This window comes from Phyllobates terribilis, unplaced genomic scaffold (genome assembly GCF_046119375.1).
Source record: "Phyllobates terribilis strain yellow unplaced genomic scaffold, ASM4611937v1 Scaffold_134__1_contigs__length_4944459, whole genome shotgun sequence".
NCBI lineage: Eukaryota > Metazoa > Chordata > Amphibia > Anura > Dendrobatidae > Phyllobates > Phyllobates terribilis.
In genome coordinates, this window is record NW_027362894.1 from 1901207 (window position 1) to 1923199 (window position 21993).

A 21993-nucleotide genomic window follows, 5' to 3' on the forward strand; every position below is an offset into this window, starting at 1 on the left:
CTCCTGATTACATACCTCGCCTGCTGCTGCTGCTGCTGGCTGTCCAGCAGCAGACTGAAGGTGGCTGCTGCTGTGCACAGGTATATAAAGGCTCAGAGCCTATTATGACACGCGCAGCCAGCGTTCCATTGCCACATTCCATCTACTGCAGGCAGGATACCTGGCTGGCTGAATGTCGCTGAGAAGCTCACAGAGACCGCCATAAGCAACAGTTTAACAGAATGCCACAGACTAATCAACCAAACTTTTTGGGTTGGGTTCTCTTTTATAGTCTGCAGGCATTAAATGAAAGAAGTCAGTGTTCCAGCAGAAGGAGACAACGTTTCAGAAAAGGCATTGTAGCAAACCAAAAAAGAAATTTTAAGCGCAGCAGAGTAACCAGCGCACATACCTGTTAGCTCAGGTGAGTTTAAAAGGCTGCTGTTGATAACAAGGGCATTTGCTAAATAGATGGTGTGTGTGCAACAATATACTGAAAGGTCAATTATATTGTGCAGCTTATCTCACCACCTGTAGTTATTTAGGTGAAAGCTCCAAAATGCTTGCCTAATATGTCTGTTTATCCAAAAGGAAGTAAAAAGGAGAGCTAGAAAGATAGCATTGCATCACATTACATGGCAATGCAATGCACAGTTGCTGAAGTTGAACCAAAATGAGCTTGTAATCTGGCTTCTGCAACTTTGAACATGAAAAATCCAATGAGGAGAAGAAAAGCAAAGCCAAAGAGTCCATCCCAAAATCCGACAAACAAGCAAAATGAACAAAAAACATTGAATTCAATTCTTTCTGATTTTAGAAACTGCATTAAAGAAGGGGTGCACCGGTCCTGGAGATACTGCAATACCAGGTCAATGCGTGGAGTGGACAGAGCAAGCTCTTTTTCCATCTCCCTGTTCTAAAAATCCATTTAATATATGGTCCCCAGATAGGGGACGTATCAGATATTAAACTGATAAGAACAGATACTACACTTGATCTTAGCCAAAAGGCCGAGAAGCGATAACCAGAATTGGTTTCAAACTACGGAGCCACCCAAGGATCCTGAAAAGTCCATTTGTGGAGATGAGCTCCTGGACTCCCGTTAAGAAGACATGTTGTCAACCTCTAGATCCCTTACATGCCTGCACTTTTCGGCTTGCTGCTGCTGCAATCCACGCGTTTTAGATCTGCATAACTCCACCTCTTTAAACACAGCACCTTCACCCCCTGCTGTTCCCACCCGCCTCAACACCGTTGGAAGGGAGGAGAACCAATTAAGGCGGGGGGTGGGGTGGAACGAGCAGCTGTCTACCCTTAGCAGGAGGGCTCCTGATTACATACCTCTCCTGCTGCTGCTGCTGCTGGCTGTCCAGCAGCAGACTGAAGGTGGCTGCTGCTGTGCACAGGTATATAAAGGCTCAGAGCCTATTATGACACGCGCAGCCAGCGTTCCATTGCCACATTCCATCTACTGCAGGCAGGATACCTGGCTGGCTGAATGTCGCTGAGAAGCTCACAGAGACCGCCATAAGCAACAGTTTAACAGAATGCCACAGACTAATCAACCAAACTTTTTGGGTTGGGTTCTCTTTTATAGTCTGCAGGCATTAAATGAAAGAAGTCAGTGTTCCAGCAGAAGGAGACAACGTTTCAGAAAAGGCATTGTAGCAAACCAAAAAAGAAATTTTAAGCGCAGCAGAGTAACCAGCGCACATACCTGTTAGCTCAGGTGAGTTTAAAAGGCTGCTGTTGATAACAAGGGCATTTGCTAAATAGATGGTGTGTGTGCAACAATATACTGAAAGGTCAATTATATTGTGCAGCTTATCTCACCACCTGTAGTTATTTAGGTGAAAGCTCCAAAATGCTTGCCTAATATGTCTGTTTATCCAAAAGGAAGTAAAAAGGGAGAGCTAGAAAGATAGCATTGCATCACATTACATGGCAATGCAATGCACAGTTGCTGAAGTTGAACCAAAATGAGCTTGTAATCTGGCTTCTGCAACTTTGAACATGAAAAATCCAATGAGGAGAAGAAAAGCAAAGCCAAAGAGTCCATCCCAAAATCCGACAAACAAGCAAAATGAACAAAAAACATTGAATTCAATTCTTTCTGATTTTAGAAACTGCATTAAAGAAGGGGTGCACCGGTCCTGGAGATACTGCAATACCAGGTCAATGCGTGGAGTGGACAGAGCAAGCTCTTTTTCCATCTCCCTGTTCTAAAAATCCATTTAATATATGGTCCCCAGATAGGGGACGTATCAGATATTAAACTGATAAGAACAGATACTACACTTGATCTTAGCCAAAAGGCCGAGAAGCGATAACCAGAATTGGTTTCAAACTACGGAGCCACCCAAGGATCCTGAAAAGTCCATTTGTGGAGATGAGCTCCTGGACTCCCGTTAAGAAGACATGTTGTCAACCTCTAGATCCCTTACATGCCTGCACTTTTCGGCTTGCTGCTGCTGCAATCCACGCGTTTTAGATCTGCATAACTCCACCTCTTTAAACACAGCACCTTCACCCCCTGCTGTTCCCACCCGCCTCAACACCGTTGGAAGGGAGGAGAACCAATTAAGGCGGGGGGTGGGGTGGAACGAGCAGCTGTCTACCCTTAGCAGGAGGGCTCCTGATTACATACCTCTCCTGCTGCTGCTGCTGCTGGCTGTCCAGCAGCAGACTGAAGGTGGCTGCTGCTGTGCACAGGTATATAAAGGCTCAGAGCCTATTATGACACGCGCAGCCAGCGTTCCATTGCCACATTCCATCTACTGCAGGCAGGATACCTGGCTGGCTGAATGTCGCTGAGAAGCTCACAGAGACCGCCATAAGCAACAGTTTAACAGAATGCCACAGACTAATCAACCAAACTTTTTGGGTTGGGTTCTCTTTTATAGTCTGCAGGCATTAAATGAAAGAAGTCAGTGTTCCAGCAGAAGGAGACAACGTTTCAGAAAAGGCATTGTAGCAAACCAAAAAAGAAATTTTAAGCGCAGCAGAGTAACCAGCGCACATACCTGTTAGCTCAGGTGAGTTTAAAAGGCTGCTGTTGATAACAAGGGCATTTGCTAAATAGATGGTGTGTGTGCAACAATATACTGAAAGGTCAATTATATTGTGCAGCTTATCTCACCACCTGTAGTTATTTAGGTGAAAGCTCCAAAATGCTTGCCTAATATGTCTGTTTATCCAAAAGGAAGTAAAAAGGGAGAGCTAGAAAGATAGCATTGCATCACATTACATGGCAATGCAATGCACAGTTGCTGAAGTTGAACCAAAATGAGCTTGTAATCTGGCTTCTGCAACTTTGAACATGAAAAATCCAATGAGGAGAAGAAAAGCAAAGCCAAAGAGTCCATCCCAAAATCCGACAAACAAGCAAAATGAACAAAAAACATTGAATTCAATTCTTTCTGATTTTAGAAACTGCATTAAAGAAGGGGTGCACCGGTCCTGGAGATACTGCAATACCAGGTCAATGCGTGGAGTGGACAGAGCAAGCTCTTTTTCCATCTCCCTGTTCTAAAAATCCATTTAATATATGGTCCCCAGATAGGGGACGTATCAGATATTAAACTGATAAGAACAGATACTACACTTGATCTTAGCCAAAAGGCCGAGAAGCGATAACCAGAATGGGTTTCAAACTACGGAGCCACCCAAGGATCCTGAAAAGTCCATTTGTGGAGATGAGCTCCTGGACTCCCGTTAAGAAGACATGTTGTCAACCTCTAGATCCCTTACATGCCTGCACTTTTCGGCTTGCTGCTGCTGCAATCCACGCGTTTTAGATCTGCATAACTCCACCTCTTTAAACACAGCACCTTCACCCCCTGCTGTTCCCACCCGCCTCAACACCGTTGGAAGGGAGGAGAACCAATTAAGGCGGGGGGTGGGGTGGAACGAGCAGCTGTCTACCCTTAGCAGGAGGGCTCCTGATTACATACCTCTCCTGCTGCTGCTGCTGGCTGTCCAGCAGCAGACTGAAGGTGGCTGCTGCTGTGCACAGGTATATAAAGGCTCAGAGCCTATTATGACACGCGCAGCCAGCGTTCCATTGCCACATTCCATCTACTGCAGGCAGGATACCTGGCTGGCTGAATGTCGCTGAGAAGCTCACAGAGACCGCCATAAGCAACAGTTTAACAGAATGCCACAGACTAATCAACCAAACTTTTTGGGTTGGGTTCTCTTTTATAGTCTGCAGGCATTAAATGAAAGAAGTCAGTGTTCCAGCAGAAGGAGACAACGTTTCAGAAAAGGCATTGTAGCAAACCAAAAAAGAAATTTTAAGCGCAGCAGAGTAACCAGCGCACATACCTGTTAGCTCAGGTGAGTTTAAAAGGCTGCTGTTGATAACAAGGGCATTTGCTAAATAGATGGTGTGTGTGCAACAATATACTGAAAGGTCAATTATATTGTGCAGCTTATCTCACCACCTGTAGTTATTTAGGTGAAAGCTCCAAAATGCTTGCCTAATATGTCTGTTTATCCAAAAGGAAGTAAAAAGGGAGAGCTAGAAAGATAGCATTGCATCACATTACATGGCAATGCAATGCACAGTTGCTGAAGTTGAACCAAAATGAGCTTATAATCTGGCTTCTGCAACTTTGAACATGAAAAATCCAATGAGGAGAAGAAAAGCAAAGCCAAAGAGTCCATCCCAAAATCCGACAAACAAGCAAAATGAACAAAAAACATTGAATTCAATTCTTTCTGATTTTAGAAACTGCATTAAAGAAGGGGTGCACCGGTCCTGGAGATACTGCAATACCAGGTCAATGCGTGGAGTGGACAGAGCAAGCTCTTTTTCCATCTCCCTGTTCTAAAAATCCATTTAATATATGGTCCCCAGATAGGGGACGTATCAGATATTAAACTGATAAGAACAGATACTACACTTGATCTTAGCCAAAAGGCCGAGAAGCGATAACCAGAATTGGTTTCAAACTACGGAGCCACCCAAGGATCCTGAAAAGTCCATTTGTGGAGATGAGCTCCTGGACTCCCGTTAAGAAGACATGTTGTCAACCTCTAGATCCCTTACATGCCTGCACTTTTCGGCTTGCTGCTGCTGCAATCCACGCGTTTTAGATCTGCATAACTCCACCTCTTTAAACACAGCACCTTCACCCCCTGCTGTTCCCACCCGCCTCAACACCGTTGGAAGGGAGGAGAACCAATTAAGGCGGGGGGTGGGGTGGAACGAGCAGCTGTCTACCCTTAGCAGGAGGGCTCCTGATTACATACCTCTCCTGCTGCTGCTGCTGCTGGCTGTCCAGCAGCAGACTGAAGGTGGCTGCTGCTGTGCACAGGTATATAAAGGCTCAGAGCCTATTATGACACGCGCAGCCAGCGTTCCATTGCCACATTCCATCTACTGCAGGCAGGATACCTGGCTGGCTGAATGTCGCTGAGAAGCTCACAGAGACCGCCATAAGCAACAGTTTAACAGAATGCCACAGACTAATCAACCAAACTTTTTGGGTTGGGTTCTCTTTTATAGTCTGCAGGCATTAAATGAAAGAAGTCAGTGTTCCAGCAGAAGGAGACAACGTTTCAGAAAAGGCATTGTAGCAAACCAAAAAAGAAATTTTAAGCGCAGCAGAGTAACCAGCGCACATACCTGTTAGCTCAGGTGAGTTTAAAAGGCTGCTGTTGACAACAAGGGCATTTGCTAAATAGATGGTGTGTGTGCAACAATATACTGAAAGGTCAATTATATTGTGCAGCTTATCTCACCACCTGTAGTTATTTAGGTGAAAGCTCCAAAATGCTTGCCTAATATGTCTGTTTATCCAAAAGGAAGTAAAAAGGGAGAGCTAGAAAGATAGCATTGCATCACATTACATGGCAATGCAATGCACAGTTGCTGAAGTTGAACCAAAATGAGCTTGTAATCTGGCTTCTGCAACTTTGAACATGAAAAATCCAATGAGGAGAAGAAAAGCAAAGCCAAAGAGTCCATCCCAAAATCCGACAAACAAGCAAAATGAACAAAAAACATTGAATTCAATTCTTTCTGATTTTAGAAACTGCATTAAAGAAGGGGTGCACCGGTCCTGGAGATACTGCAATACCAGGTCAATGCGTGGAGTGGACAGAGCAAGCTCTTTTTCCATCTCCCTGTTCTAAAAATCCATTTAATATATGGTCCCCAGATAGGGGACGTATCAGATATTAAACTGATAAGAACAGATACTACACTTGATCTTAGCCAAAAGGCCGAGAAGCGATAACCAGAATTGGTTTCAAACTACGGAGCCACCCAAGGATCCTGAAAAGTCCATTTGTGGAGATGAGATCCTGGACTCCCGTTAAGAAGACATGTTGTCAACCTCTAGATCCCTTACATGCCTGCACTTTTCGGCTTGCTGCTGCTGCAATCCACGCGTTTTAGATCTGCATAACTCCACCTCTTTAAACACAGCACCTTCACCCCCTGCTGTTCCCACCCGCCTCAACACCGTTGGAAGGGAGGAGAACCAATTAAGGCGGGGGGTGGGGTGGAACGAGCAGCTGTCTACCCTTAGCAGGAGGGCTCCTGATTACATACCTCTCCTGCTGCTGCTGGCTGTCCAGCAGCAGACTGAAGGTGGCTGCTGCTGTGCACAGGTATATAAAGGCTCAGAGCCTATTATGACACGCGCAGCCAGCGTTCCATTGCCACATTCCATCTACTGCAGGCAGGATACCTGGCTGGCTGAATGTCGCTGAGAAGCTCACAGAGACCGCCATAAGCAACAGTTTAACAGAATGCCACAGACTAATCAACCAAACTTTTTGGGTTGGGTTCTCTTTTATAGTCTGCAGGCATTAAATGAAAGAAGTCAGTGTTCCAGCAGAAGGAGACAACGTTTCAGAAAAGGCATTGTAGCAAACCAAAAAAGAAATTTTAAGCGCAGCAGAGTAACCAGCGCACATACCTGTTAGCTCAGGTGAGTTTAAAAGGCTGCTGTTGATAACAAGGGCATTTGCTAAATAGATGGTGTGTGTGCAACAATATACTGAAAGGTCAATTATATTGTGCAGCTTATCTCACCACCTGTAGTTATTTAGGTGAAAGCTCCAAAATGCTTGCCTAATATGTCTGTTTATCCAAAAGGAAGTAAAAAGGGAGAGCTAGAAAGATAGCATTGCATCACATTACATGGCAATGCAATGCACAGTTGCTGAAGTTGAACCAAAATGAGCTTGTAATCTGGCTTCTGCAACTTTGAACATGAAAAATCCAATGAGGAGAAGAAAAGCAAAGCCAAAGAGTCCATCCCAAAATCCGACAAACAAGCAAAATGAACAAAAAACATTGAATTCAATTCTTTCTGATTTTAGAAACTGCATTAAAGAAGGGGTGCACCGGTCCTGGAGATACTGCAATACCAGGTCAATGCGTGGAGTGGACAGAGCAAGCTCTTTTTCCATCTCCCTGTTCTAAAAATCCATTTAATATATGGTCCCCAGATAGGGGACGTATCAGATATTAAACTGATAAGAACAGATACTACACTTGATCTTAGCCAAAAGGCCGAGAAGCGATAACCAGAATTGGTTTCAAACTACGGAGCCACCCAAGGATCCTGAAAAGTCCATTTGTGGAGATGAGCTCCTGGACTCCCGTTAAGAAGACATGTTGTCAACCTCTAGATCCCTTACATGCCTGCACTTTTCGGCTTGCTGCTGCTGCAATCCACGCGTTTTAGATCTGCATAACTCCACCTCTTTAAACACAGCACCTTCACCCCCTGCTGTTCCCACCCGCCTCAACACCGTTGGAAGGGAGGAGAACCAATTAAGGCGGGGGGTGGGGTGGAACGAGCAGCTGTCTACCCTTAGCAGGAGGGCTCCTGATTACATACCTCTCCTGCTGCTGCTGCTGGCTGTCCAGCAGCAGACTGAAGGTGGCTGCTGCTGTGCACAGGTATATAAAGGCTCAGAGCCTATTATGACACGCGCAGCCAGCGTTCCATTGCCACATTCCATCTACTGCAGGCAGGATACCTGGCTGGCTGAATGTCGCTGAGAAGCTCACAGAGACCGCCATAAGCAACAGTTTAACAGAATGCCACAGACTAATCAACCAAACTTTTTGGGTTGGGTTCTCTTTTATAGTCTGCAGGCATTAAATGAAAGAAGTCAGTGTTCCAGCAGAAGGAGACAACGTTTCAGAAAAGGCATTGTAGCAAACCAAAAAAGAAATTTTAAGCGCAGCAGAGTAACCAGCGCACATACCTGTTAGCTCAGGTGAGTTTAAAAGGCTGCTGTTGATAACAAGGGCATTTGCTAAATAGATGGTGTGTGTGCAACAATATACTGAAAGGTCAATTATATTGTGCAGCTTATCTCACCACCTGTAGTTATTTAGGTGAAAGCTCCAAAATGCTTGCCTACTATGTCTGTTTATCCAAAAGGAAGTAAAAAGGGAGAGCTAGAAAGATAGCATTGCATCACATTACATGGCAATGCAATGCACAGTTGCTGAAGTTGAACCAAAATGAGCTTGTAATCTGGCTTCTGCAACTTTGAACATGAAAAATCCAATGAGGAGAAGAAAAGCAAAGCCAAAGAGTCCATCCCAAAATCCGACAAACAAGCAAAATGAACAAAAAACATTGAATTCAATTCTTTCTGATTTTAGAAACTGCATTAAAGAAGGGGTGCACCGGTCCTGGAGATACTGCAATACCAGGTCAATGCGTGGAGTGGACAGAGCAAGCTCTTTTTCCATCTCCCTGTTCTAAAAATCCATTTAATATATGGTCCCCAGATAGGGGACGTATCAGATATTAAACTGATAAGAACAGATACTACACTTGATCTTAGCCAAAAGGCCGAGAAGCGATAACCAGAATTGGTTTCAAACTACGGAGCCACCCAAGGATCCTGAAAAGTCCATTTGTGGAGATGAGCTCCTGGACTCCCGTTAAGAAGACATGTTGTCAACCTCTAGATCCCTTACATGCCTGCACTTTTCGGCTTGCTGCTGCTGCAATCCACGCGTTTTAGATCTGCATAACTCCACCTCTTTAAACACAGCACCTTCACCCCCTGCTGTTCCCACCCGCCTCAACACCGTTGGAAGGGAGGAGAACCAATTAAGGTGGGGGGTGGGGTGGAACGAGCAGCTGTCTACCCTTAGCAGGAGGGCTCCTGATTACATACCTCTCCTGCTGCTGCTGCTGCTGGCTGTCCAGCAGCAGACTGAAGGTGGCTGCTGCTGTGCACAGGTATATAAAGGCTCAGAGCCTATTATGACACGCGCAGCCAGCGTTCCATTGCCACATTCCATCTACTGCAGGCAGGATACCTGGCTGGCTGAATGTCGCTGAGAAGCTCACAGAGACCGCCATAAGCAACAGTTTAACAGAATGCCACAGACTAATCAACCAAACTTTTTGGGTTGGGTTCTCTTTTATAGTCTGCAGGCATTAAATGAAAGAAGTCAGTGTTCCAGCAGAAGGAGACAACGTTTCAGAAAAGGCATTGTAGCAAACCAAAAAAGAAATTTTAAGCGCAGCAGAGTAACCAGCGCACATACCTGTTAGCTCAGGTGAGTTTAAAAGGCTGCTGTTGATAACAAGGGCATTTGCTAAATAGATGGTGTGTGTGCAACAATATACTGAAAGGTCAATTATATTGTGCAGCTTATCTCACCACCTGTAGTTATTTAGGTGAAAGCTCCAAAATGCTTGCCTAATATGTCTGTTTATCCAAAAGGAAGTAAAAAGGGAGAGCTAGAAAGATAGCATTGCATCACATTACATGGCAATGCAATGCACAGTTGCTGAAGTTGAACCAAAATGAGCTTGTAATCTGGCTTCTGCAACTTTGAACATGAAAAATCCAATGAGGAGAAGAAAAGCAAAGCCAAAGAGTCCATCCCAAAATCCGACAAACAAGCAAAATGAACAAAAAACATTGAATTCAATTCTTTCTGATTTTAGAAACTGCATTAAAGAAGGGGTGCACCGGTCCTGGAGATACTGCAATACCAGGTCAATGCGTGGAGTGGACAGAGCAAGCTCTTTTTCCATCTCCCTGTTCTAAAAATCCATTTAATATATGGTCCCCAGATAGGGGACGTATCAGATATTAAACTGATAAGAACAGATACTACACTTGATCTTAGCCAAAAGGCCGAGAAGCGATAACCAGAATTGGTTTCAAACTACGGAGCCACCCAAGGATCCTGAAAAGTCCATTTGTGGAGATGAGCTCCTGGACTCCCGTTAAGAAGACATGTTGTCAACCTCTAGATCCCTTACATGCCTGCACTTTTCGGCTTGCTGCTGCTGCAATCCACGCGTTTTAGATCTGCATAACTCCACCTCTTTAAACACAGCACCTTCACCCCCTGCTGTTCCCACCCGCCTCAACACCGTTGGAAGGGAGGAGAACCAATTAAGGCGGGGGGTGGGGTGGAACGAGCAGCTGTCTACCCTTAGCAGGAGGGCTCCTGATTACATACCTCTCCTGCTGCTGCTGCTGCTGGCTGTCCAGCAGCAGACTGAAGGTGGCTGCTGCTGTGCACAGGTATATAAAGGCTCAGAGCCTATTATGACACGCGCAGCCAGCGTTCCATTGCCACATTCCATCTACTGCAGGCAGGATACCTGGCTGGCTGAATGTCGCTGAGAAGCTCACAGAGACCGCCATAAGCAACAGTTTAACAGAATGCCACAGACTAATCAACCAAACTTTTTGGGTTGGGTTCTCTTTTATAGTCTGCAGGCATTAAATGAAAGAAGTCAGTGTTCCAGCAGAAGGAGACAACGTTTCAGAAAAGGCATTGTAGCAAACCAAAAAAGAAATTTTAAGCGCAGCAGAGTAACCAGCGCACATACCTGTTAGCTCAGGTGAGTTTAAAAGGCTGCTGTTGATAACAAGGGCATTTGCTAAATAGATGGTGTGTGTGCAACAATATACTGAAAGGTCAATTATATTGTGCAGCTTATCTCACCACCTGTAGTTATTTAGGTGAAAGCTCCAAAATGCTTGCCTAATATGTCTGTTTATCCAAAAGGAAGTAAAAAGGGAGAGCTAGAAAGATAGCATTGCATCACATTACATGGCAATGCAATGCACAGTTGCTGAAGTTGAACCAAAATGAGCTTGTAATCTGGCTTCTGCAACTTTGAACATGAAAAATCCAATGAGGAGAAGAAAAGCAAAGCCAAAGAGTCCATCCCAAAATCCGACAAACAAGCAAAATGAACAAAAAACATTGAATTCAATTCTTTCTGATTTTAGAAACTGCATTAAAGAAGGGGTGCACCGGTCCTGGAGATACTGCAATACCAGGTCAATGCGTGGAGTGGACAGAGCAAGCTCTTTTTCCATCTCCCTGTTCTAAAAATCCATTTAATATATGGTCCCCAGATAGGGGACGTATCAGATATTAAACTGATAAGAACAGATACTACACTTGATCTTAGCCAAAAGGCCGAGAAGCGATAACCAGAATTGGTTTCAAACTACGGAGCCACCCAAGGATCCTGAAAAGTCCATTTGTGGAGATGAGCTCCTGGACTCCCGTTAAGAAGACATGTTGTCAACCTCTAGATCCCTTACATGCCTGCACTTTTCGGCTTGCTGCTGCTGCAATCCACGCGTTTTAGATCTGCATAACTCCACCTCTTTAAACACAGCACCTTCACCCCCTGCTGTTCCCACCCGCCTCAACACCGTTGGAAGGGAGGAGAACCAATTAAGGCGGGGGGTGGGGTGGAACGAGCAGCTGTCTACCCTTAGCAGGAGGGCTCCTGATTACATACCTCTCCTGCTGCTGCTGCTGCTGGCTGTCCAGCAGCAGACTGAAGGTGGCTGCTGCTGTGCACAGGTATATAAAGGCTCAGAGCCTATTATGACACGCGCAGCCAGCGTTCCATTGCCACATTCCATCTACTGCAGGCAGGATACCTGGCTGGCTGAATGTCGCTGAGAAGCTCACAGAGACCGCCATAAGCAACAGTTTAACAGAATGCCACAGACTAATCAACCAAACTTTTTGGGTTGGGTTCTCTTTTATAGTCTGCAGGCATTAAATGAAAGAAGTCAGTGTTCCAGCAGAAGGAGACAACGTTTCAGAAAAGGCATTGTAGCAAACCAAAAAAGAAATTTTAAGCGCAGCAGAGTAACCAGCGCACATACCTGTTAGCTCAGGTGAGTTTAAAAGGCTGCTGTTGATAACAAGGGCATTTGCTAAATAGATGGTGTGTGTGCAACAATATACTGAAAGGTCAATTATATTGTTCAGCTTATCTCACCACCTGTAGTTATTTAGGTAAAAGCTCCAAAATGCTTGCCTAATATGTCTGTTTATCCAAAAGGAAGTAAAAAGGGAGAGCTAGAAAGATAGCATTGCATCACATTACATGGCAATGCAATGCACAGTTGCTGAAGTTGAACCAAAATGAGCTTGTAATCTGGCTTCTGCAACTTTGAACATGAAAAATCCAATGAGGAGAAGAAAAGCAAAGCCAAAGAGTCCATCCCAAAATCCGACAAACAAGCAAAATGAACAAAAAACATTGAATTCAATTCTTTCTGATTTTAGAAACTGCATTAAAGAAGGGGTGCACCGGTCCTGGAGATACTGCAATACCAGGTCAATGCGTGGAGTGGACAGAGCAAGCTCTTTTTCCATCTCCCTGTTCTAAAAATCCATTTAATATATGGTCCCCAGATAGGGGACGTATCAGATATTAAACTGATAAGAACAGATACTACACTTGATCTTAGCCAAAAGGCCGAGAAGCGATAACCAGAATTGGTTTCAAACTACGGAGCCACCCAAGGATCCTGAAAAGTCCATTTGTGGAGATGAGCTCCTGGACTCCCGTTAAGAAGACATGTTGTCAACCTCTAGATCCCTTACATGCCTGCACTTTTCGGCTTGCTGCTGCAGCAATCCACGCGTTTTAGATCTGCATAACTCCACCTCTTTAAACACAGCACCTTCACCCCCTGCTGTTCCCACCCGCCTCAACACCGTTGGAAGGGAGGAGAACCAATTAAGGCGGGGGGTGGGGTGGAACGAGCAGCTGTCTACCCTTAGCAGGAGGGCTCCTGATTACATACCTCTCCTGCTGCTGCTGCTGCTGGCTGTCCAGCAGCAGACTGAAGGTGGCTGCTGCTGTGCACAGGTATATAAAGGCTCAGAGCCTATTATGACACGCGCAGCCAGCGTTCCATTGCCACATTCCATCTACTGCAGGCAGGATACCTGGCTGGCTGAATGTCGCTGAGAAGCTCACAGAGACCGCCATAAGCAACAGTTTAACAGAATGCCACAGACTAATCAACCAAACTTTTTGGGTTGGGTTCTCTTTTATAGTCTGCAGGCATTAAATGAAAGAAGTCAGTGTTCCAGCAGAAGGAGACAACGTTTCAGAAAAGGCACTGTAGCAAACCAAAAAAGAAATTTTAAGCGCAGCAGAGTAACCAGCGCACATACCTGTTAGCTCAGGTGAGTTTAAAAGGCTGCTGTTGATAACAAGGGCATTTGCTAAATAGATGGTGTGTGTGCAACAATATACTGAAAGGTCAATTATATTGTGCAGCTTATCTCACCACCTGTAGTTATTTAGGTGAAAGCTCCAAAATGCTTGCCTAATATGTCTGTTTATCCAAAAGGAAGTAAAAAGGGAGAGCTAGAAAAATAGCATTGCATCACATTACATGGCAATGCAATGCACAGTTGCTGAAGTTGAACCAAAATGAGCTTGTAATCTGGCTTCTGCAACTTTGAACATGAAAAATCCAATGAGGAGAAGAAAAGCAAAGCCAAAGAGTCCATCCCAAAATCCGACAAACAAGCAAAATGAACAAAAAACATTGAATTCAATTCTTTCTGATTTTAGAAACTGCATTAAAGAAGGGGTGCACCGGTCCTGGAGATACTGCAATACCAGGTCAATGCGTGGAGTGGACAGAGCAAGCTCTTTTTCCATCTCCCTGTTCTAAAAATCCATTTAATATATGGTCCCCAGATAGGGGACGTATCAGATATTAAACTGATAAGAACAGATACTACACTTGATCTTAGCCAAAAGGCCGAGAAGCGATAACCAGAATTGGTTTCAAACTACGGAGCCACCCAAGGATCCTGAAAAGTCCATTTGTGGAGATGAGCTCCTGGACTCCCGTTAAGAAGACATGTTGTCAACCTCTAGATCCCTTACATGCCTGTACTTTTCGGCTTGCTGCTGCTGCAATCCACGCGTTTTAGATCTGCATAACTCCACCTCTTTAAACACAGCACCTTCACCCCCTGCTGTTCCCACCCGCCTCAACACCGTTGGAAGGGAGGAGAACCAATTAAGGCGGGGGGTGGGGTGGAACGAGCAGCTGTCTACCCTTAGCAGGAGGGCTCCTGATTACATACCTCTCCTGCTGCTGCTGCTGCTGGCTGTCCAGCAGCAGACTGAAGGTGGCTGCTGCTGTGCACAGGTATATAAAGGCTCAGAGCCTATTATGACATGCGCTGCCAGCGTTCCATTGCCACATTCCATCTACTGCAGGCAGGATACCTGGCTGGCTGAATGTCGCTGAGAAGCTCACAGAGACCGCCATAAGCAACAGTTTAACAGAATGCCACAGACTAATCAACCAAACTTTTTGGGTTGGGTTCTCTTTTATAGTCTGCAGGCATTAAATGAAAGAAGTCAGTGTTCCAGCAGAAGGAGACAACGTTTCAGAAAAGGCATTGTAGCAAACCAAAAAAGAAATTTTAAGCGCAGCAGAGTAACCAGCGCACATACCTGTTAGCTCAGGTGAGTTTAAAAGGCTGCTGTTGATAACAAGGGCATTTGCTAAATAGATGGTGTGTGTGCAACAATATACTGAAAGGTCAATTATATTGTGCAGCTTATCTCACCACCTGTAGTTATTTAGGTGAAAGCTCCAAAATGCTTGCCTAATATGTCTGTTTACCCAAAAGGAAGTAAAAAGGGAGAGCTAGAAAGATAGCATTGCATCACATTACATGGCAATGCAATGCACAGTTGCTGAAGTTGAACCAAAATGAGCTTGTAATCTGGCTTCTGCAACTTTGAACATGAAAAATCCAATGAGGAGAAGAAAAGCAAAGCCAAAGAGTCCATCCCAAAATCCGACAAACAAGCAAAATGAACAAAAAACATTGAATTCAATTCTTTCTGATTTTAGAAACTGCATTAAAGAAGGGGTGCACCGGTCCTGGAGATACTGCAATACCAGGTCAATGCGTGGAGTGGACAGAGCAAGCTCTTTTTCCATCTCCCTGTTCTAAAAATCCATTTAATATATGGTCCCCAGATAGGGGACGTATCAGATATTAAACTGATAAGAACAGATACTACACTTGATCTTAGCCAAAAGGCCGAGAAGCGATAACCAGAATTGGTTTCAAACTACGGAGCCACCCAAGGATCCTGAAAAGTCCATTTGTGGAGATGAGCTCCTGGACTCCCGTTAAGAAGACATGTTGTCAACCTCTAGATCCCTTACATGCCTGCACTTTTCGGCTTGCTGCTGCTGCAATCCACGCGTTTTAGATCTGCATAACTCCACCTCTTTAAACACAGCACCTTCACCCCCTGCTGTTCCCACCCGCCTCAACACCGTTGGAAGGGAGGAGAACCAATTAAGGCGGGGGGTGGGGTGGAACGAGCAGCTGTCTACCCTTAGCAGGAGGGCTCCTGATTACATACCTCTCCTGCTGCTGCTGCTGCTGGCTGTCCAGCAGCAGACTGAAGGTGGCTGCTGCTGTGCACAGGTATATAAAGGCTCAGAGCCTATTATGACACGCGCAGCCAGCGTTCCATTGCCACATTCCATCTACTGCAGGCAGGATACCTGGCTGGCTGAATGTCTCTGAGAAGCTTACAGAGACCGCCATAAGCAACAGTTTAACAGAATGCCACAGACTAATCAACCAAACTTTTTGGGTTGGGTTCTCTTTTATAGTCTGCAGGCATTAAATGAAAGAAGTCAGTGTTCCAGCAGAAGGAGACAACGTTTCAGAAAAGGCATTGTAGCAAACCAAAAAAGAAATTTTAAGCGCAGCAGAGTAACCAGCGCACATACCTGTTAGCTCAGGTGAGTTTAAAAGGCTGCTGTTGATAACAAGGGCATTTGCTAAATAGATGGTGTGTGTGCAACAATATACTGAAAGGTCAATTATATTGTGCAGCTTATCTCACCACCTGTAGTTATTTAGGTGAAAGCTCCAAAATGCTTGCCTAATATGTCTGTTTATCCAAAAGGAAGTAAAAAGGGAGAGCTAGAAAGATAGCATTGCATCACATTACATGGCAATGCAATGCACAGTTGCTGAAGTTGAACCAAAATGAGCTTGTAATCTGGCTTCTGCAACTTTGAACATGAAAAATCCAATGAGGAGAAGAAAAGCAAAGCCAAAGAGTCCATCCCAAAATCCGACAAACAAGCAAAATGAACAAAAAACATTGAATTCAATTCTTTCTGATTTTAGAAACTGCATTAAAGAAGGGGTGCACCGGTCCTGGAGATACTGCAATACCAGGTCAATGCGTGGAGTGGACAGAGCAAGCTCTTTTTCCATCTCCCTGTTCTAAAAATCCATTTAATATATGGTCCCCAGATAGGGGACGTATCAGATATTAAACTGATAAGAACAGATTTTTTTTTTTTTTTTTTAAACCATTCAGTTTAGTTTTTTAGCAAACAGTATGAATTTCTCCAAAATTTGCTACTTAAAACTTCTCATCATCATGGTTCTATTTATTTAGCAGTAGTATAAGACGAAATATAATCACAAGGGAACATCCTTTACGTAACACAAATGCAGAAACTTCAAGGAATCACAAAGAAAAAAATCACTGGTATTTGATAAGGTAATGCCACTTTTTAAATTTCCAAATCCCTTCGGCATCTGTGCCACCACCGCCTCTGCTGTCCAACTTATATATCAGGTATAGTCTTGAAAGAATAAGTCTAACACATTCATTCACTGATAAAGATTTCCTTTTGAAAAGTCCAAGGTTCCTTGCATCCCACAAACTCTCCATCACACAAGCCATTATCAACCATAAAATTCTATCTTTAGACCGACTACACGCACCAATTCCAAACATCGCCACACGCCAATCCACAAAATTCACGCCTGCTAAACCCTTACACAATCCACCTACACACTTCCACACACTGTACGCGTACTCACAATCCCACATAACATGCCTGACAGTCTCACAACCACCACATCCCACTCTCGGACACACATCTGTTCTTATCAACTCTCTTTTCTTCTGCACTTCTCTCACAGGTAAAATATTATGTAAAGTCATCCACACAACATCCTTCTGTTTGTTTGACATCCCATACGTATCTAACTTCTTCCATGCATCTGAAACCTCATTCCCTCTCAGCCCAACAATATTACACTCTACCTCATTTGCACTCATTCTTTTCACCACATTCTTGGTCATTCTAAAATCATTCATTCCCACACTCAACAAATCATGCTTTCTAACAAATTTCTCAATCACCTCATACCAAACAGGACACTTAAAGGCCACAGGCACACTCGCATCTCTCTTCCTCCAGCATAACCCATACAACATCCATCCAGCAGAATAATTAGCCATAAAAGCACCTTTATTGCCTTTACCCAGCAAAATAACCACAGTCTTAATATAATTAAGGCCTAAAAAAACTTCAATATTGGGAAAGGCCAGCCCACCATGCTGACAAGCCTTAAAAAGGCTCTCCCGCTTCAACTTCTCCATCTTACTACACCACAGGAATGTGAATACCAACTTCTCTATTCTCTTAATTTTCCTGTAAGGAGAAGGAAAAACAGTCGCCACATAAAGCAGGATAGGGAGAATCACTGCTTTGATAATTAATACCTTACCACGCAGAGTCAATTCTCTCATTCGCCAAAAATTCAATTTACGTTCAACCCGCATACCACACTCTTCCCAACTTTCATTCCCTTTTAAGTCATCATTAAATAATACGCCCAAAATCTTGATTGCACCCACTTCACACTTTACACCATCCATACGAATACTACTATCTCCAAAACATTTAAAACTACATTTATTCCAATTTACCCTAAAACCAGACGCACCAACAAAAAAATCCAAAAGCAATTTAATTCTACTCAAAGAAGCCATACTTTCACTCACAACCACAACATCATCCATATAACCTAACACTTTCACATGCTTACCACCACTACCAGGCACCAACAAACCTCTCATCATTTTATCCCGTCTAATCAAACATAACAATGGTTCTATTACACATACAAATAAGACGGGGGACATAGGACACCCCTGCCTTACTCCTGACCTAATCTTCACTTTGTCACACAGCCACCCATTAACCAAGAACTCACTTGACACACAATCATACAATGATTTTACACAATTCACAAATTCTCTAGGAAACCCCATTCTTTCCAGTACTTTAAACAAAAACACATGCGAAACCCTGTCAAACGCCTTCTCAAAATCAATAGCTAAAGTCATACATTTCTGCTTTCTATCCTTGCAATCCCCAATCATATCTCTCAACAATAACAAGTTATCACTCATGCTTCTTCCAGACACTGCACATACTTGGTCCTCCTCCACAACACTACCAATCACTTCACGCATACGATTTGCCAGTAACTTACTGTAGACCTTATAATCCGAATTCAGCAGTGTTATTGGTCTCCAGTTTTCCAAACGTTTCCTCTCACCCTTTTTATACACAAGCACAACCACTCCTTCTTTCATTGATTCACACAACCTACCATTCACCCACATATACTTACATACCTCAGTCAAATCTGTTCCCAAAACTTCCCATGCTTTCACATACAACTCTACAGGTATACCATCTTTCCCAGGAGTCTTACTCTTTTTAGCACTCCACACCACATTCTTCACTTCATCCAGAACTACATCCTCACACAACAGATCACACTCCTCAGAATCAAGTTTTTTCTCCACACCATTCAGAACATATGACACAAGCCCAGAGTCAATCCATTTCTCATCATACAACTTGCTATAAAACCTATTCACTTCTTTCAGCACATCCTCACCCATACAGTTGGTTCCACTTTCATTCACAACTTCATTCATATCAGTCTTCCTACCATTCATTTTTTTAAAAAAGAACCTCGTACACTTCTCATTTTTCTCCAGGTGCTCAATTTTAGTACGATATATAATTTCCTTTCCTTTCTCATCCAACACACGCTTCAATTCATTCTTAGCCTCAGTAAGCTGATCAGACATCTCCAAACCACTTGCAACACACTTTCTCAACCAGTCAATCCGTCTATTAAGGTCATTAAACCTATTCCTATATCTGGCAGCTTTTCTATAGCCCCACTTTTTGAAGAAAGTTTTAAATTGCACTTTCACCCAGTCCCACCAGTCAAGAACACACACAAAATCCTTCTTACGCATTCTCCATCTTTCATACTTTACATTAAACTCATTCATCACCTCATCATCCTCTTACAGCCTTGCATTCAACTTCCATACCCCACCGCCATACACTTGGTCACCATTCGCACAAAACACGCCTCTCAAACATTCATGGTCCGAAAAAGGTACCTTTTGTTGAGAAAAATCCAAACATACCATATTTTTAGAAAATAACATTAAATCAATTCTGGAATGAATCTCACCACGGTCAGCATGGTATGTCGGCGGTGGTGGCATGCCAAGAACAACAACTGCTGCATCTAAAAAGGAAAAATCACAAATTAAATGGGACAATTTCTTTCCTGTTATGTCACACTTTCCTTCTGTGACACAATTAACGTCCCCAACAAAAATAGTGGGAGATTTCCCTGGAAGAAAAAAACTTAATTTTTCAAGAAGAGCAAGCCGCTCTTCCTTCCCTGTAGGGCAATATAAATTAATAATTCTGACCCGCCACCCTCTATAACTCAAAAATGCAATTAAACATCGGCCCACCTCCACCACAATATAACTATCAATAGAGATTTCTTTATTCCCAACTAATATCCCCACCCCATCATTTTTATTATGATTAGACCCTGACCAGATATGCTGTCCGTAAGGCCAGTCTTTGTCACAAGGAGCATCCTGAATCCCACACTCCTGAAGGCAAAAAACATCAGCACCTAAATGTTTCAGGTAGTCCAGAACAGTTGTTCTTCTGATTTTAGATCTGATCTGCCTTACATTTAGGGACACTACATCCCAACCAGATTGGCAAGACATTAATTAAAGAAAAGAAATACATGACTCAATGTTGATCACACCATACTCATCCATTATCATCAGACTGGGAAAGCACCCCAAAGGTGTTGATGCTCTCAGGGATGCCAAGGTAAGGAGCATCAGGGGAGAAGACATCCTGCGGGTAAATGCGGTCACTTGCAGGACTGTCGCACCCTCCGCTGGCAGGTGAGTACTCTCGTCTGGGTTTTTTATTGGCCAGTTCAGGAGTATCATCATCATCAAAAGACCTCCCAGAAGTAAAGTCTCCTTGGCCACCATCCCTGGCCACCTCTTCGTCTGTAGCACCCCAGGACAATGCAGGGGTTCGAGCAAGAGACATATCCATGTCACCCTCACCACATATTTCGGACTGATGAGGGAGGTCCACATCCAACTCGGAGATCTCCATACTTGGCCCAGCAGGGGCTGGAGGGTCCAACAGGGTCTGGGCCTCACCCACCAGATCTTCAACCTCAGGGGGCTCCGTCTCCTCATTGATCTCTGCAGTAGTCACCTGTGGGGTAACAGCAGGGACAGTAGGCTTACCTTTGGTCACTTCGGAGAAGGACCTAGGCTTGACTTTAGCCTTACAATCCCGAATCACATGTCCTTCCTCCCCGCAGGCATCACATACCACCGGGTTGGAACAATCCTTCGCCAGATGACCGTACTTGTTGCACTTTCTACAGTTTGGCAATTGTTTGCAGAAATCCTGGATATGCCCGAACATGTTGCATCTCCTGCAGAACAATGGCGCCTCGGGAAAAAACAGATATCCAGAGTCTCTTCCAATTGTAAAGTTCAGGGGAGGATAGTGAATACCTCCAGGACCATGAGGGTCTATCCCAAACCTCACAAAGTATTTATACTTCCCAGTCCACAGCCCTTCTCCATTTAAGATTTTATGGGAGAATTGCACAAAAATGCAGTGTCTTCTCAGGAATGCAGTGATATCATCCCGGGAGATAAAGGGGTTGTGCATGAATACTACCACCGGGATATCCCCCTTAGAGTAGAGTACAGTGAAGATAAGTCCATCCAGCTGAGGGTGCTCTGAAAGGACTTGAAGAGTTTTGAAAAGGTTTTGGCAAGCCGCCATAGAAGAAAGCACCAAGACGTACCTATGCTCCCTTCTGAACTCCTGCAAACAGATGATCTCCGACTTCTGGATCTTCAGGATTTCATAGAAAATGGCGTTGACCAGGTATGACAACGAGAAATGGTCCTTCTTCTCCTCAGAGACCTCGATACGGAAAGCATTCTTGACCCGGGGATCCCCGGTCCCAGCAAAGCGAAGCTTGACACCCATGGTCGCTTCAGGAATCGCCTTCTCGTTTCCTCCTCACTCTCCCCCTATAGCAGCATCCAGCTTAAGCCACCGAAGTGGCGATGCTGGAAGGCCGAGGGCTAGTACACAAGGAACCTCTTGTCCAAACACTAGGTCTGAGCCAAAAGGCCGAGAAGCGATAACCAGAATTGGTTTCAAACTACGGAGCCACCCAAGGATTCTGAAAAGTCCATTTGTGGAGATGAGCTCCTGGACTCCCGTTAAGAAGACATGTTGTCAACCTCTAGATCCCTTACATGCCTGCACTTTTCGGCTTGCTGCTGCTGCAATCCACGCGTTTTAGATCTGCATAACTCCACCTCTTTAAACACAGCACCTTCACCCCCTGCTGTTCCCACCCGCCTCAACACCGTTGGAAGGGAGGAGAACCAATTAAGGCGGGGGGTGGGGTGGAACGAGCAGCTGTCTACCCTTAGCAGGAGGGCTGCTGATTACATACCTCTCCTG

The 21993-nt window shown here is 44.3% G+C and overlaps 12 non-coding genes and 1 pseudogene across 12 annotated transcripts; all 13 read right to left on the reverse strand.

The window, feature by feature from the left end:
- Positions 1-810: 810 nt before the first annotated feature.
- LOC141204746 (U2 spliceosomal RNA) lies at positions 811-1001 on the reverse strand. Its single transcript, XR_012275602.1, has one exon. It is a non-coding gene; the product is annotated as a U2 spliceosomal RNA (small nuclear RNA).
- Positions 1002-2116: 1115 nt separating this feature from the next.
- LOC141204747 (U2 spliceosomal RNA) lies at positions 2117-2307 on the reverse strand. The gene has a single exon (XR_012275603.1). It is a non-coding gene; the product is annotated as a U2 spliceosomal RNA (small nuclear RNA).
- A 1115-nt stretch (positions 2308-3422) lies between these two features.
- Positions 3423-3613, reverse strand: LOC141204748 (U2 spliceosomal RNA). Its single transcript, XR_012275604.1, has one exon. It is a non-coding gene; the product is annotated as a U2 spliceosomal RNA (small nuclear RNA).
- A 1112-nt stretch (positions 3614-4725) lies between these two features.
- Positions 4726-4916, reverse strand: LOC141204749 (U2 spliceosomal RNA). The gene has a single exon (XR_012275605.1). It is a non-coding gene; the product is annotated as a U2 spliceosomal RNA (small nuclear RNA).
- A 1115-nt stretch (positions 4917-6031) lies between these two features.
- Positions 6032-6222, reverse strand: LOC141204750 (U2 spliceosomal RNA). The gene has a single exon (XR_012275606.1). It is a non-coding gene; the product is annotated as a U2 spliceosomal RNA (small nuclear RNA).
- A 1109-nt stretch (positions 6223-7331) lies between these two features.
- LOC141204751 (U2 spliceosomal RNA) lies at positions 7332-7522 on the reverse strand. The gene has a single exon (XR_012275607.1). It is a non-coding gene; the product is annotated as a U2 spliceosomal RNA (small nuclear RNA).
- Positions 7523-8634: 1112 nt separating this feature from the next.
- Positions 8635-8825, reverse strand: LOC141204752 (U2 spliceosomal RNA). Its single transcript, XR_012275608.1, has one exon. It is a non-coding gene; the product is annotated as a U2 spliceosomal RNA (small nuclear RNA).
- Positions 8826-9940: 1115 nt separating this feature from the next.
- Positions 9941-10131, reverse strand: LOC141204754 (U2 spliceosomal RNA). Its single transcript, XR_012275610.1, has one exon. It is a non-coding gene; the product is annotated as a U2 spliceosomal RNA (small nuclear RNA).
- A 1115-nt stretch (positions 10132-11246) lies between these two features.
- On the reverse strand, positions 11247-11437 carry LOC141204755 (U2 spliceosomal RNA). The gene has a single exon (XR_012275611.1). It is a non-coding gene; the product is annotated as a U2 spliceosomal RNA (small nuclear RNA).
- A 1115-nt stretch (positions 11438-12552) lies between these two features.
- Positions 12553-12743, reverse strand: LOC141204756 (U2 spliceosomal RNA). Its single transcript, XR_012275612.1, has one exon. It is a non-coding gene; the product is annotated as a U2 spliceosomal RNA (small nuclear RNA).
- Positions 12744-13858: 1115 nt separating this feature from the next.
- Positions 13859-14049, reverse strand: LOC141204757 (U2 spliceosomal RNA). The gene has a single exon (XR_012275613.1). It is a non-coding gene; the product is annotated as a U2 spliceosomal RNA (small nuclear RNA).
- Positions 14050-15164: 1115 nt separating this feature from the next.
- LOC141204758 (U2 spliceosomal RNA) lies at positions 15165-15355 on the reverse strand. The gene has a single exon (XR_012275614.1). It is a non-coding gene; the product is annotated as a U2 spliceosomal RNA (small nuclear RNA).
- Positions 15356-16470: 1115 nt separating this feature from the next.
- On the reverse strand, positions 16471-16675 carry LOC141204330 (U2 spliceosomal RNA; annotated as a pseudogene).
- Between the last annotated feature and the right edge of the window lie 5318 nt (positions 16676-21993).